The following is a 13,073-nucleotide window of genomic DNA, read 5'->3' on the forward strand; positions in this document are numbered from 1 at the left end:
ACTGGTCACTCTATCCAAACATTTGATCAATTTATGCATTCATTCTTCAAACAATTCCAAGCTAACATTGGTAGCAAGGTCACCATTGTTGACCTTGTTCACTATAAGCAAAAGTTAAATGAGAAGGTTGCAAACTTTATCTTGAGATACAAATCCATCTCCACCAAGATTCCCTTTTCCCTATTAGATAGTAATTTGTAAAGAATGTTCATTGGAAATCCGCAGTCAGCATTGAGGGAGAAATTATCTCTTAATCACTCTCAAAGATTTGCTAATCTTTGTTCTGCACTCACTGACTACCAGCACACGATGATAGTTCAAAGAATCTACTTTGAACCCTCATACTGGTACTTCGTAGGCATGTCCATGGAAGGGTCTAGGAAGAACAAAGTTGTGGATAATGTTGTAGCTACTCCTCCAATAGCTATTGCACAAGTACCACAATGCAATAGGGCCTTCACCAAACTAAATGACTCCTATTTAAGTATAACGTAAATATTATTGAAGGACAATCTCATAATGCTTCCTAAGATTAGACCTCTACCTGACAACATACCATACGTTCATTGGTATGATGGCTCTATATTTTTATCAAAATCACTATGTACCTGGTCATGACACTAAGCGTTGTTATTATCTTAGACACAGTCCAAGAGCACATTGATAGTGGAGCTATAAAGGTTGTATAGAAAGCATAAATCTAACAAGTCTATTGATAAAACAAACAGTGAATTGCAGATCTACACAGATCCTTTCCCTCCACATTCATCCAATTGTATTTATGCATCAGATTTAGTGTTGAATAAGGTCCCTTACATTAACATGGTTACTATCACTCTGATCTCTCCTCCTAGCCAAAAGATGAAATTATCTGATATATCATTCACCCTTCTGGATGCCTCATATTGTGGAGAGCCTACTCCTCTATACATCCCTACGAATCTCAATAGTCAAACTGTCATGGGTGTGATGGTTGACCCTTCATGCAGAGTCAATGTCATCACAGAGGAAACTTTGTTTGTCAATGGATGCCATAGGTCAAGATATGATGAGTGGTGTGCGACTTTGAGAATGCATAATGAGTTGTCTCTTTCTCCTATGGGTAGTATCACCTTGATGATCTTGGTGGGACCCAAGGCTATTTTATTTGTGTTTGTTGTCATCCTTGAGTTGGACCTCTTTCAAGTTAAAATAGGTATTCCTTGGTTGATTTCTATGGATGTAGTCCCTTCACTAATTCATAAGTGCCTGAATTTTTCTCATGAGGGTTTGGTGCATGTCGTCTAGGATACTAGATATCAACCCTTGGTAACCCATGGGCATTTTTGCTAGATCAGTTTTTGCTTGCTCTGGTGGGGCCCATCCTTCCACGTGGTGACTTGATGTACCGAGCATATTATCATTACAAGATGGGGGATTCAGCCCCTAAATCGATTCAACCTAGCTATTTGCTACCACTTCTTGCATCGACCTTCTCTCTGCCTATTCTTGTGTTGGAGCAGGTAGTGCCATATGCCCCTTCATCATCAAGGGTTGAGGTTAAGCTCATTCCTCTTAATAGACCTCCTTGTCTACCTAGTAATATGCAACCTCCAATGGTGTCCTGTATTCCTATGACTACACCTAGTGTAGACAAGGGAAAGGCACCCATGTTGTTAAAGTCTATGACCCTCCCTCCCTCCCTTTAAGGTCAGAACCTTGTCAATATCTCTCAACCTTGTCGATATGAAAAGGGGAATTTTTGTTCTCATTCTCATTTGTCACCGCTTGCTCCTTCTTGACAACCCATGTTGACACCCTCTATTCATCCAGCTACTCCTCTAGAAAAGCAAGGTAGGGTGCCTATTATTGTGAATGTAGTGCTTAATCGAATGCACTTCTTGTTCCATCGATTGGGCCTTCTCCTATCCATGAAAAGGTTTCAGAGGCCTCTCCTATGGAGCATGATGCTCCTAACTCTTCGTAAACTTCATCCCCTAGTCCTCATCTTTGTTGTAATCGGCATGCACGTAAGTGTAAGCACTATCAATGGGCCATGGCTTGGGAACATGATGTTGCTTTGCAGTCTAATGGTGCCCCTTCGACACCTATTCCTATGATATTTGATCTTGTCCCTTTAGCTATTTGAGTCTTTGCATCATCTTTGGTGTTGCTTTTGGTTATTTTGGGGCCTATCAATGAACCTTGGACCCCTAAATGAGTGTAGATCTTCATTTCTCCTTCCTTGGAGCCACCTCTTATCACCTCATTGCTAGGTGTACCTCCATTGTCCCGGCCTTTGGATATGTTGCACACGTAGGTGATGTCTAGTGCATCTTTGTTTGACCCTCATGTTTCAAAGCCACTTCTTCATCAAATATTTTACAAGGTCCTCCAACCTGTTATGGTTGACAAGAAGCTTGTGCCTCCTATGCAACCTAAGGGAAACTTTGAATAGGGCCTCATTTCAAATTTTCATCTATGCAAATTAGATCAAGTATGCTCCTCACCTATCTCTTTGTTTGTGTTTGTGCCTGCTTCTATGTCTATTTGTGTTTATGTTGTTGAGAAGGCCCCGCCTTCTCCTAAGTTCGTCACATCCCCTCTTATAGAGGGTGATAGTCCAGCTCCTATTTCGCTCCTTGGATTGACTCACCTGTTTCCTCTATAGAGGCATGCTTGTTTGACTCTCTAGAGGACATCCTGGCATTGTCTATGATCTTTACGTGAGCACTGACTCTTGCCTATTTTGAGCTTGTAGACACGAATGTTGTTTCTACCTATTCCCTTGCCCTCATTGTTGGTGAGGCACCTAATGTTGCCCTCACGATTGTTCTACTTTTTTCTTTCCCTCCTTCCCCATATGATCAATATTGGGAGATAATGACCTCATTGTTGAGGTGTTGTAGGATAGTTCTTTCTTTATCTTGTAGCATAATGTGTGTGCATAATTGTGTTCCCCTATGCTTGCTTTGCATGTTTGTTCCCTCTCGGAGGGCCTAAGATACTTTGTAGGTGCTTGGAAATGGGAGGTTGACTGTCTTTATCTATTGTTCTCTCCTAGAGGACCCAAGTTACTCCATAGGTTCTCAGATACAGGAAATTTTTTGTCATACACCTTCTTCTCTCTATTATCTATTTCTTCTATCTATCATATCTTTCCTTTCGACATTCAAGGACGATGCAAAGCACTAGGGTCATTTAGGCCCTTTTCCCTATTGACCCATATTTTTATTTTATCTATATCTTCATGTTCTCTTCTTCAGATCTGAAAACTTTGGCATTGTGATGAAACGCCCATCTCGAGCTCTATTACATATTTTATCTCCCTGATGTGGGTTTTGATACCAAATAATCAGATCCCCCCGTGCTCTTGCATTTTTTTTTATGTTGTTGGTCTTATGTGTCATCCATCAAAGATGGCATTCCATGGAAACATCTTGTTATGTTGACGCGCCACATCATTTCTTCTCCTTAGAATGACATGCCTTTCATGCATACCATTCTGATGGGGGGCTATCTTATTTGCATAATCTGCATTTGGCATTTGCATCTATATAGCTTAGCTTTCTTTTTTGCCTTGGTGGGGATCAAACCACTTAATCTATTTATCTTGTCACCTTTTGTGGGGGTCAATCAACTGCTTATCAAATCAATCTACGATCGCCTAATCACATGACTACCTATCATTTTGCTATTCATGTTGGTGAAATCTCACCCAATCACATGACTATATAATATTTTTCTATTCATGTTAGTAAAGTCTCTCCCAATCGTATGGCTATCTAGCATAACACAACTTGCTATCCATACCAGCGAAATCTTGCAAATCATTGCCCTATCATATGGCTATCTAGCATAACACACTTTGCTAGCCATACCAGCACCATCTCTTTTATCATGGCAGTTGCTATTCTTTATCTTTCATAATAGGGGTTTTCCTCTAGTAAGAGAGGTTTGTTTCTATTATGAAATCTTATCTATTCTATGTATGATCACTTTTTCATCTAACACATTAGACTGTAACTGATGTGTTTGTCATGAAACAACTTAGCAAAATTTAACTCTATCTCAGGTTCATCTCATTGGGGGAAACTTCATTTGATCAGTGAATTTTTCTTCCCCCTTTGTCAATATCAAAAACATATCTCTACTTTAGCTTCATATTCCTCGATAAAGATAAGCTCGCTAAAGTGGGGGAAAATGTAACATCATAAATTGCACCCAATGCAATTCCACGTCATATAAGCATCTTCACTTCAAGTCGATTGGGAACATTTTTTTCTTGTGTGTCCTCTTGTCAACATGGATTTCTTTGTTAGCTTAACATTTGGCCTTTTACTGGCCATGCTGACTAGTTGACCAATGGACTCTAGTGCGCCACAGAGACATATGTGCACCGCGCTAGCATCCCACAAATATGTTAGTCCATAGGTGGTGGTTTGAGTGTTATGCCTATTCCTGGAAGAGTTCATACCGCCTCTATCCATGGCCACTAATGTCAGAATTCCTTCCAACACCTATATATCATGCATTTTGATATTTCTTTGAGATTCTTGATCATTTTTGGAAGTTTCTTAAGCCCTTGGTATTCATTTTTCCTCATCTTACATAGGTTTCCCAGCATTTGAAGACCACCATCGTAACAGTTTCTTGGAGAACTCGTGGTGCTATTTTCACAAGTGTTGGAGGGGAGTTCACTCTCTTTTCTTAGTTTGCTTATCCATTATCTTTCATCTAGCTTATATATTATCTTAATTATCCATCTTTTATCTTTATTGTTTCATTTTCTATCGTTGCTACTATCTAGGTTGTCCATGAAGGTGGAAACACTAAAATGGGGGTTTGACTAAGGAAGGCCTCTAATCACAACCCCCAACATTTTTATTTTCTTATGTGTGTCCAAGTTTGTGATTGAGGGAAGACATTTATCTTGTGGGAGGCTTCAATCATGGACTGGTTGTATGCTTCCTTTGTCTTTTCTCATCTTATTTTAGTATTTCGTATTCTGTATCATTCGTTTAGCTTATTATTGTATCATTTCTTTAGTAGTGTAATCGCACTTGTCACTTTCATGCAGACTTTGGACTCTATCTATACAGGACAGTAGCACACCATGCTGGTGTCCTAATTCTGTGCACTCATCCTGAAAACAAAGACTTAATACAGTCATTTGGGAGTTTTGTTTGTTGGTTATTCATCTAGTTTTGTACTTTGCATCCCCTAGCTCACCTTTAGCACCATTTTAGGTGACGTAGAGTGAAGGTAGGTTTTCTCCTTGAGTTTCATCACCTCAAGGGTAGTAAATCTTCTCCTGTACAAAAAGTATTACATATATTTTCAAAAAAAATTGTCCAACATCCACCAATTCAACCTAGAAACCCCAAAGCACCATACTCATTAACTCTTTGAATGTCATTTGGGTATTCAAAAAACATTACAAAACTACCCACCCCACTGCAAAAGAGCATGAAACAAAATGACCTTCTACGAGACTATAACTAATAGAATTACATCCTACTAATAGTTTATATCATAAATTTTGAAAACATATACTAACAAAAAAATCAAGGCATAAGATTTTTTGCTCCCAATGCACCACTAATTTTCTAGTCCCCATGGTCATGGCTTCCTCAAGTCATTCAACCAGAAGTATTCTGGCTAGAAATCCAACCCATGGCCCTTCTGCTTCATCTTCACCTCCTGCATCTTGCACCTCTCAATTTCCTTCTCCTGAACAAAGTCTTTCAGCCCTTTCCACACGATCAAATATTTCTCATGCCTTTCCTGCCTGTCCCAATAATCCTTCCACGACATAAAGGGATGGAATTCTTCACTTTCCTCCCCTATGTAGATGCCCTCGGGAATACACCTTGTCAAATCCTTCTTAACAACCGCCTTTGCCAGTACAAAGTTCAAACATAATAAATAACCCTCTAAGACATGCACGAAGCACCCAATCAATCTCCTCTTTGGAACCCAGTTCTAAACCCCATGCAGCCACCATTGAAACCACATCTACATTGGTTAGAAATTAAAATTCGTACCACATGTAATCCTCCCCAAGTAATAAATCTAAAATTTGTATAAAAATAGGTTCTTCAAACTTAAAGATCCCATAAATGTGTTTCTTTGAGATATTACCCATGAATGTGAGTTGTTATTTTGTCAACAATGAAGAAAAATTTGCCTCTATTTTCTTTGGCCTATAGAAACCTTGCCACCACCTTTCTTCACACTACCACCTCACCACCTTGTAAGAAGAAAGCGAAAAAATGAGGGAAAAATCCTTTGCTACGATTTTAAATCCCATCGACCCCCTTGACCACTAAAATTCATCATCCTCCCTTGTTTGAAAGAGTACCTTCCTCCCGATACACCAGCTCATTCACACGCATATCTTCCCATATCTATTTACAATGCACACCATTTAATGATAATCCCAATTTGGACAGAGTGTTTGCTTCATGATTTCCTTCGCGTAGGGTGTGGGAGATTTCAAAATTATTTCTCTTTTCAAATTAATTTAATAACTTTTCCCAACCTCCATGAGGGCATCTCTCCTTTAATGATCTCCTCTACAATGATCATTGAATCCCCTTCTAGATGAAAATTGGAGGCATTAAATTTCTTCACCATTCTGACCCCCCAAAGAGTTGTCTGAGCCTTTGCTTCATTATTTGTTCCTTTTGGGAGCCATCTCACTCCAAGTGCTATAGTATTACCCATCCAATCCTAGGAGATGTAACCCACACCTGAGGAACTTGGATTGCTTTTGGATGCACCATCAATATTTATTTGTAATCCACCCCTCCTCTAGTTTTTTCCATTCCACATTAGACCTGCAATGCTCCACCAGGAACCCCAAAGGAATAACAACAACTAAGGGTGAAATAATTTTATTTTTTATAAAGTATAGATCACATTAAGTGTATTAAATTACTACATTTCACAATAATAACACAAGCGGAAGACTTACACCAGAATTCCAAAAGGATTACCAATGAAGAATTAAACTAAAATTTAAATTCCAAAATTACGATTAATCCAATTTACCATCATTTACTCATAGAACATAATAAGCTATATGCAATAACAGATTACTCCATTTCAATATTGAAAGGATACAAAATAATTTCTCTTCAATAAAGCATTTACACAAATCATACAGAAAGTTGATAAATAACATCCAAAACTTAGGATTACATTACCATGAAATACGTGGCTTTCAATATTACATTCAAAGTTAACAACTTAACCAAATTACAAGGTTACACAAATTCATTGAGATAATTGACCACATAGGTCTCCAAAGAATAATAATCTCCAACATGAGATAGAGCATGAGTCACGAACCACAAGAACACCTGCAAAGCCAATCCTCGCATGAAGGTACGAACAAGAATATCCAATGAGAAGTGGCACTACAACCCGACCATGTAATCCCCAAAATGGAATCACCCCACTGTGCTAGGAGATAGAAGAGGACCCTCAAGCAAGCATAAGAAAGACATGGATGATAGTACAATACGACTCCACAATATTCTAGGTGACTCCACATCACAATACTCAAGTGACTCAATATCACAATACACTAGTGACTCGACAACACAATACACTAGTGACCCTAAAGAGATAGTGTCATTGCATAACTTATGATGGTTACCCTGGTAAGCCTCCATAGGTTCCGACCCCCATCCTGGGTTATCTTGGTAACCATTCATGAACCTCTAGCTTCATGTAAGTCTCATGCAGACCCTACCAACCCTTCGTGAAGACAAGGTGGTCGGTTTGCCATTACAGGTCTTCCCACTACATCTTGAGCCTATAAGAGCACTCAACAATGCTTGGGGTACAATATCTTATATAATGTTATAAACTACTTGCCTCCTAATCAATTATTAGGTTATCACTTATTAACTGACGTTCGAGGGGTTATCCTACCATCCACTTCGGGCATGACCCCCACTTGAAAGTCACTCTCTCATAGGACACTAAACAAACATGGTCACTCTACGAGGACCCTATGGTGAAGTAGACAACTATAACACCACTATCCAAATACAAGTGGTCAAAACAAGGACATACTAACTCTTGGTTAACCATAAGGAAAACACTACATGGTTAAGAGAACGAGGTCATCATACATCACTTGATCAAAAAGACACAAAGATACGCCACAACAAGACAATTGAACCAGAGATGAGAAATAACCACCAATAATACTCTTTGCAAGAAAGGCTAATTTCACTAAGTCCATACTCAGACAATCTTTGAGAAAACATCATCATAAACACTCGCAAAATTTATTGATTGAAAATTAAATAAAACACCCTACATTTAATGTACCATTTAGAAATGTCATTCATTTCTATATAATTTCCAATTCGACATTCCAACAAAGAATAAAATCGATATTAAATATTCAACCAACTAAAAATATGAATTATACTAAACATATAATCAATTTCCCAAATTTAAACCCAATTTACCAATTTGAATAAAAATCCAAAGCCTTGATTTACAATAAATAAATCTATATATATAAATATATAACTATAAGTATATATACATACATACATACATATATATATATATATATATATCTAATAAATTAATATTAAAACCAACATATAAAAAAATTTAACTTATAAACTACCATTAACATAATATTTAAACTAACTTTAAAATTTCATGGGATTTAATAACATTAGCAGCACGTTAAAAAGCACCGCGAAGGAGAAAAGCACGCGGTGGGCAAAGCCCTACCCATGGGTAGTGCTGCTACCAGAAGTAATAGACACTACCTGTTGGTAGTGCTTCTACTGACTGGTAGCAACCCTACCGACCGGTAGTGATGCTACCACGGTAGCAAAACACTACCATCCCACGTGGTGGGATTAGCCCGCCATGTGGGCATGGTTAAAATTATTTTATATATTAGTTTATTTTTAAATTTTTTTAAAAGAACCAAAACATTCTCAGAACAATTTACTAGTAAAAAGACCCAGTAAGAGCATAGTCAAATTTTTGGCATGAAATCTTTTGATAAGGAAATTTTGAAACTAATTCAACACAAAAGCCCCAAATACATAAAGATCTTGGGCAAACTCAGAAATTTTTAAAAAGGACAAGAGGGATTGATCAATATCTACACTTCTTCTCACATAGGAAGAATCCTTGCATTATGCAATGTCAAAGTATCAATTTTGCCAACAAAAACCCCAAATCTTGGGCAAATAGAAACTAGAAAACACAGATAAAACTAAATCTATTTCTTTCTATACCAAATACAAGAATTAACCCAAGAACTAGATTTTGCAAGAACAAATAACAAACAACAAATAGAAAATTGAACCATTTCCTTTCAACATGCACACATTTGATTTGAATTCAACAACTCATCAATAACAACTACTCTTTCTTTCAACCCAGCATTTAACAAGAATCTACAAAGAGATTTTACAATTTTCATACACACAGGAAGAAAACTCAAACATTCAAAATTTAATTGCAAACAAGAAGAAGATTATCCAACCTTCAAAGCAATCCAAGAAGCGAATTTGTCGAAGAATCTCAATCTTGCAAACCAAATCCAACTCCAAGTTCCTCTTCTAAAATGGTTTTCCAAATTTTTACATTCAAAAATCTGCCTCCCTCTTCCTGTGAAATTTTAGGAATATATGGGAAAAAAATATTTCAACCTAAACTTTTAGGTTGAAAATTTTTTCCCAGCCAATCAGAATAAATCTATTTAAAAAGTAAAGGAAATCAAATTTTACCTTTTTCCATAAACAATTCTTTTCAACAATATAAAATTAAAAAGGGAAATGCCTTTATTTATTTCATTTCTATTTTCCATGATACTTTCTTTCAACATAAGCATTTAAAATTTAAATGGCAAGGCAATTACTTATTTCTTTTCCAATATAATAATACAACTTTAACACAATAAAATAAGCCAATTTAACCATTTAATTCTAGCAACTAATTTATTTAATTAAATCAATAAACTCAAGAGCATAATAATCAACTAATTACACCAACACAAAAATAGCATCATTCACTCAATTAAATAGTTATTTAAATAAATAGAACCACACAAAATGAGGAATGATCAAACAATGACTCCCAAAATGAAAGTACTAAAATACTCGGACTCGCATACCGGTCAAACGGAAAGATGACCGATTGACGACATTCACACGAGTGTAACTGTGGGTCAATTCAAGGTCCAACAACTATCTCCTCCACTCCCATCGGACAAATAAGGCATGCTCAGACCTATGAGACCAGGTGGAGTCGATACCTCGTACCTACCCGGTACTTGTACCTGCAATGTCCTGCATCAACGAACCAAACATGCATACAGACAAATATATGAACAAACACAGTACACACACTGATGAAGGAGAATCGTGACATTCCTTGTCTCACCGAAGTGAGTGAAGGAAAATCATCCCCTCGCATCCCATACACTTGAAAACACACAACATATAAATAATGCATCGCACATATAAGGTAAAAGTGTCAGTCCATGACAATAATCCATAAACATATCATTAATCATAAGTACTAAAATACTGCATGAAAGCATATACCAAAAATCCAGATAAAACATAAAATAACATCTCATAAAGCCTTAATCATGTATAACAATAATGTTCCACTGAACAGTCAACTGGAGTCAAACATAAGTACAAAAATAGTCTGATCGAGGAGGGGTACTACATCCTCTGTCCCAAAACTAGACTTACTTCTGGAAGCCTAAAACAAATAAGAATAAAGCTCTCTCATCTTCGCTGCATCCTCCCATGTCGCCAAGGTCTCATCACTTGGGTCCCATATGACCCTTACCTGGTCGATGGTACGACCCCTAAGGGTCAAATCCCGACATTGAAGAATGCACATGGGCTCCATAGAAAGTTGCTCATCCTCACCTGCAAAGCATTCGAATCAAGAACATGAGTCACATTAGGATGATAAGGTCGAAGAACAGAAACATGAAAGACATCGTGGATGTAGGATAGCCTCGGTGCCAAGGCAAGACAATAGGCAACAGGTCATATGCTCTCAAGGATCTCAAAAGGGCTAACAAAATGAGGCACCAACTTAGAACCCTTTTCGTAACAGATCAAACTCTTCCACAGATGCACCCTCAAGAACACATGGTCGCCAACTGAAAACTGACGATCTACTCTATGAGCATCGACATACTTCTTCTACCTATCCTGAGCAGCAACCAAATGCCCACGAATCTGCTCAAACTGCTGCTCCATCTCACGAAGCATATCCGGTCCTAAACTCACCCTATCCTCTATCTGATCCCAACTCAAAGGAGTATGGAAAGCACAACCATACAATGCCTGGAAGGGAAACATGCCTATAGAGCTATGATATCCATTGTTATAAGAAAACTCCACAAGGCAAAGATATTCATCCTAGTGTGACTGTTGGTCCATAACATACATGTGAAGCATGTCCTCCAAGACCTGATTCACATGCTCAGTCTGACCATCGGTCTCTGGGTGATAAGATGAACTAAAGTTCAACTGGGTCCCCAAAGCATGTTGAAGTGAGGTCCACAATGCTGAAGTAAAGACAAGGTCTCTATCAGAAATGATCCGCCTTGGAATCCCATGCAACCTCACCACATCTTCCAAGAAGACTTGTGCCACCACTGCTTTTGTATAAGAAGATCAAATAGGAACAAACAAAATGAGAAACTTTGGTCAATATATCAACAATGACCATGATGGCATCATGACAACGCAAAGAAACATGCAACCCCACTATGAAATCCATGGAAATGATATCCCATTTCAAATCTGGTACCAAATTAGGTTATAAAATCCTTGTAGGGTGCTAATGCTTTACCTTCACCCACTGACATTCCAAACACTTTAACACAAAATCAGCAATGTCACGTTTCATACTAGCCCAATGATATGCCTATCTAAGATTTGTGTGCATCTTCTTGACACTAGGGTGTGCTAAATAAGGTGCACGATGGGCCTCGTTCGTGATCAAAATGCGAAGACCCTCCAAAGGAGGTACATAGATCTGTCCAAGATGTCAAAGAAGACCATCTACCTCGAGATTATATCCAGAATGTCTACCCTCCAATGGCCTTCTGAACTCCATCACGGCTTTAGCATCCTAGTACCAGGTGTCCTGAGGAAGAATCCCAAGAATTCTCTCTCAAGTCTACTCCAAGGGACAATGCTACAACCTCATTCCACCTACGACTCAAAGCATCTACCACTACATTCTCTTTCCCCTGAATATATCAAACCTCAAAATCATACTCGCAGAGGAATTCCATCACCTTCACTGTCGAGCATTCAAGTTCGGTTGCATGAAAATATACTGCAAACTACGGTGATCACTATGCAGCTCAAACCGACACCCCAATAGAAAATGTCACCATCTAACCAACGCATGCACTACAGCTGCCAACTCCAAGTCATGAACTGGATAGTTCAACTTGTGTTCCTTGAGTTTGTGAGACTCATAGGCAACCACACGTCCATCATGCATAAGCACTGCACCTATACCTTCTAGAGAGGCATCTGTGCATACCATAAAATCTCTGGATGGATCAGGAACTGCCAAAATCAGAGCGCTAACAAGGAGTTCCTTCAAGGTACAAAATGTTAACTCACACTGCTCTGACCAAACAAACTTCTTCCCTTTCCTCTGAAGAGAAGTAATCGGGTGACCTATCCAAGAAAAACTTTGAACAAATTGATGGTAATATCCGGCCACACCCATGAAACTTCGAACCTCTAAAACATTGGTCAGCATTGGCCAATCCACAATGGCTTGGATCTTAGAAGGATCCATGAATACACCTTCTCCCAAAACTATATGACCAAGATAGTTCACCTCTGATTGGAAGAAATCACACTTTAGCAAGTTGGCATAAAGTTGATTCTCCCTCAAGCACTGCAATACCTGTCGCAAGTGGCCCTCATGCTCTTCCATAGATTTAGAATAAATCAATATGTCATCTAAGAACACAACGACAAAATAATCAAGGTAGGTGCAAAAAACCCCATTCATAAGGCTCATGAAAATTGAAGGCGTGTTTG

Source organism: Cryptomeria japonica, chromosome 6, assembly GCF_030272615.1.
Source record: "Cryptomeria japonica chromosome 6, Sugi_1.0, whole genome shotgun sequence".
NCBI classification, from domain to species: Eukaryota; Viridiplantae; Streptophyta; class Pinopsida; order Cupressales; family Cupressaceae; genus Cryptomeria; species Cryptomeria japonica.